This window comes from Etheostoma cragini, chromosome 3, assembly GCF_013103735.1.
Source record: "Etheostoma cragini isolate CJK2018 chromosome 3, CSU_Ecrag_1.0, whole genome shotgun sequence".
Lineage (NCBI taxonomy): Eukaryota > Metazoa > Chordata > Actinopteri > Perciformes > Percidae > Etheostoma > Etheostoma cragini.
In genome coordinates this window covers 29676908-29681656 of record NC_048409.1, presented here as the reverse complement: position 1 = coordinate 29681656, position 4749 = coordinate 29676908, and positions in this window count along the sequence as shown.

Genomic DNA, 4749 nt, shown 5'->3' with positions numbered 1-4749 from the left:
ATAATGGGCCGAGGCGAGCCGAGGCGGGCCGAGGCGAGCCGAGGCAAGCTGTTACCAGCAGTGGAAAAACGCCATTGGGGACTCAGTTAGCATCTCCAATACGGTACCAAAAAATGAAAAAGAATATGATATATAACGCAACAGCTGCTCTAAGTTTCTGTGATGTTGTTTTTTCTACCTAATTTTCTGCCTAATGTTCCATTAACTTTGCAAAACCCTACATTTGCTTAGCAGTTGAAGGGTAACCAGCGTGCAGCTGAAGGCAAATCCCCTCCAACAAAAACAAGCTAAAGACCCATTCCACTTAATATACTCTCTCCCATGAACGACGACGAGAACAACGAGCTTCAGAAGAGCCCTTAGGCCCATTCTTTTAACCACACTCTGATTGATTCAACCTTTCTGGGTGTTTTATCCAAACAGTAATTGCATTCCTTACAAATTAGTCATGCAGTTTTCTCAGGAACGGGCCGGTTAGCATTCAGAGGGCTGGGCTGTTTATGTTAGACTGTACAACGAGTGGGCCGGGGTTTATCGTTCATCAGGACCGGGTCGGTTGACAGGGTTACGCTGAGGTCCTGGTTCAGCATCAGGTTTATATTAACCCACATTTACTCCCAGCTCTTTAACCCTCGGGGTGTCTTTCCCTCAAAAATGAAAGTTATCACTTTTATTGATGCTTTTTTTTTCAACGTTGTCACTTTTTTTACGTTTAACACTACGTAACACTAACTTATTAACTCTAGTTTTACAGTTATTTTTGGAATTTATGGTCAATAAACCTCATTTATAGGAAATTATACCTCATGTTTGAGTTAGAAAAGCAGAAATTAGGAATTATTGAGACTAAAATTAAAGGAATGGATGTTGATGATAATCACAGACTGGAATATGTCAACTTTTACTCAATACTATTTCATGACGACAACATGAGGACAACATGGGGGTCACATGAGGACAACATGAGGACAACATGAAGACAACATGAGGACAACATGAGGACAACATGGGGACAACATGAAGACAACATGAGGACAACATGAGGACAACATGGGGACAACATGGGGACAACATGAGGACAACATGAGGTAAACATGAGGGCAACATGAGGACAACATGGGGACAACATGAAGACAACATGAAGACAACATGAAGACAACATGGGGACAACATGAGGACAACATGAGGACAACATGGGGACAACATGAGGACAACATGGGGACAACATGAGGACAACATGGGGACAACATGAGGACAACATAGGGACAGCATGAGGGCACCATGAGGGTTAATGAGACAGCTGCTTGACGTTGCCTGTTACTTTAAATGTTCTGGTTCTGACGGACCTTCCTGCTCTCTACATCTCATACATGTGCTGTTTGCTCCAGCTGCTAGGAGGAGGACTGCAGCCACCTCAAGACTTATCTCAGTTCAGGTCAAGTTTAGTGTCATATGCACCGTAGTACCGAGTACCACAGCAATGCCTCTCAGCACCAGTCAACAATAACACTCATAATAATAACAACAATAATAATTACATAAATAAAGGCCAAGTCTTTGAAATCCATGCAGTGATTTTGTGTCTTTCCTTCTGTTCCTTCTGTTCCAGGGCCTGACCGATGTTATTGGCTGATATCAGGCATTTCCCGATCTATTGGTATCGGCATTTATAATGGCCGATTTTTAAATATTCATTAATCAGAATCATTTATAATGAGAAATAAATGATTCTGATGAATGAATGGTTAAAAAATAAAAATGGACTATAGACCATATATAGATGGTGTTACATAGTCTGTCCACCAGAGGACGCTCTACAACGTCCCTGTTAGTGATGGTGTTGCATAGTCTGTCCACCAGAGGACGCTCTACAACGTCCCTGTTGTATTATTTTTTTGTTATTGTGTTTTTGTTTAAGTTTCATATCTTAAGTTGGTTTTTTACTACATTTTATTTATCAGAACTTTAAGATATTTTGATGTTCTGTTGTGACAATAAAACAAATTATTACATTAGTTTAGCAAGAACTCATAAATAACTAAGTTTAGGGAAATCTATTTAGGTTCTGTTACGCGTTTCTGGAATATTTATTTTTTTAATATATACCTGCATATCTTAATATAACAACTGAAAAAAGCGTTTTTCAAAAGTGTTGAAAAAAGGCACAAAAACATTAGAAAAAGTTAAAAACATCAATAAAACTCATCAACAAAAGTGTTAATTTTCAATTTTGACTGGAAGACAACGCAAGGACTAAGACACGGTTGTGGGTATGAACAATCAGCTTTTTGTTTTCCAAACCCATCGTGATTTAATCTGCAGCGGACATACCTGGCGTTAGACGGAGCCCGTTCACCCGCAGCGGTGTGCAGGTCCTGCAGCGTCTGGCTGGTCAACGTTGGTAGACCGGGTGCCAACTGCACCAAACCTCGGGAAGGATTTGATTCTGAGCTTTGAACCGATGACCACGGACTGGGTGCTCCTGCTTTGTGGTCTTCTGGGGCAGCAACCAGTCCTCCCGAGGACGTGAAATGAGGGGTCTCTTCCCTGAATATCACGGCTGAACCTTGATGAATCATCCTGGTTTGTGAGGAAGACCCATACTTGTTCTCATTTAGTGTCCTCTCAACGCATGGGGGCTCATCTGTCTCTGGAGCCCCGGAGGATCCCAGGGCGGTGGTGTGGGTGCCCCCCTCCGCCAGGTAAAGGGGTTCCCTCTGGGATTCATCTCCACCCAGTCCTGGCTTTGCAGATTTGTGGTACTCCTTTGGAGTCTGTGTAGTCGCTACCATCAGAACGAGCTCCCCCGGGGGGGGCGCTCCACCCACGGGTCCTGGTCCTGCCAAGCACCGACTCCCATCGTTGTTGTCAGTGTGGCCGGTGGCCATTTTGTATTCTGGTGCTTTTTTATCTTGTATACGTTGTGCAGCTGTCACATCCTGCTCACATCTGTCCTGCTCATCTCCATCTCTGGACATGTCCCCCCGTGGTACGCTGTGAGCAGAGACGTTTGGATCGGAGAGCGGAGGCTGAGCGGTGATGTTTATACATGATGATTCTTCTCTGACTGAATACACACGGCCTCGGTCCCTCAGCGGCTCGGACCTGCACACAACCAGGGAAACCAATGGGCTTAGAACTGAAGTCAATTAACATAATAATAATAATAATAATAATAATAATAATAATAATAATAATAATAATAATAATAAGATCCCTAGTGGGGAAATTACAATTTACACTCTGATTTTGTTAGAAATCACTATATACATGGCCCTGAAATAGACACCCCCACACCCTCAGGACCTGTTCATGCACAGACACAGAGACGTTAAAGTTAAAGTTAATAAGTGGGTGTTACGTAGTGTTGAACATCGGAAAAAAGCTTCCAAAGTTGTACAAAAAAGAGACAAAAGCGTAAGAAAATGTAAAAAAGAAAAAAAAAGAGTTAAGTGTTAAAAAAAGAGACAAAAACATAAGAAAAAGTTTAAAAAAAGACTTAAAAGTGTTAAAAAAGACAGAAACGTAAGAATTTTTTTTTTTAAAAGCGTCAAAAGTGTTAAAAAGAGAACAAATTTTAAGAAAAGGTTAAAAAAAGGACTTAAGTGTTAAAAAAGACAAAAACTTAAGAAAAGGTTAAAAAAAAGATTCAAGTGAGAGAAAAGGGACAAAAATGTAAGAAAAAGTTTTTTAAAAAGCGTCAAAAGTGTTAAAAAAAGAGACAAAAACATAAGAAAAAGTAAAAAGAAAGAGTTAAAAGTGTTTAAAAAAAAGACAAACTGGTAAGAAAAGGTAAAAAAATGACTTAAAAGTGTTAAAAAAGACAAAAACTTAAGAAAAAGTTATAAAAAAAATATTCAAGTGTGTTAAAAAAAAAGGGACAAAAATGTAAGAAAAAGTAAAAAAAAAGACTTAAAAGTGTTAAAAAAGACAAAAACATAAGAAAAAGTTTTTTTAAAAAGCGTCAAAAGTGTTAAAAAAGAGACAAAAACATAAGAAAAAGTTTTAAAAAAAAGCGTCAAAAGTGTTTAAAAAAAGAGACAAAATTGTAAGAAAAAGTTTTTTAAAAAGCGTCAAAAGTGTTAAAAAAGAGACAAAAACATAAAAAAGTAAAAAGAAAGACTTAAAAGTGTTATAAAAAAAGAGACAAAAACATAAGAAAAAGTTTTTAAAAAGCGTCAAAAGTGTTTAAAAAAGAGACAAAATTGTAAGAAAAGGTTAAAAAAAGGACTTAAGTGTTACAAAAGACAAAAACTTAAGAAAAAGTTTAAAAAATATTCAAGTGTGTTAAAGAAAAGGGACAAAAATGTAGAAAAAGTTTTTTAAAAAGCGTCAAAAGTGTTTAAAAAAAGAGACACAATCTTAAGATTTTTTTTAAAAAGAAGAGTCAAACTTGTTGATTTTCAGGACAACTCTGGGGTTAAAGAGGTGCGTTGGGTGGTGCATTTGCTCAGTAATACCTCCATCCCCCCATCACACCCAGCTCGCCCCCCCCAGCTTCACCTATACTTTCTCCGACCACATTAAACCAAATTATCCTCCAGGTTCCCTTCTCATTGGTCGGCTATTTGCAGGAATGAGAGTCACGTCCTTCACTCAGGGAGCTCGGGTGGGACAACACACCCGCTGGGACAACACACACCCGGTGAGACAACACCCGCTGGGACAACACACACCCGGTGAGACAACACCCCCGGTGAGACAACACACCCGCTGGGACAACACACACCCGGTGAGACAACACCCCCG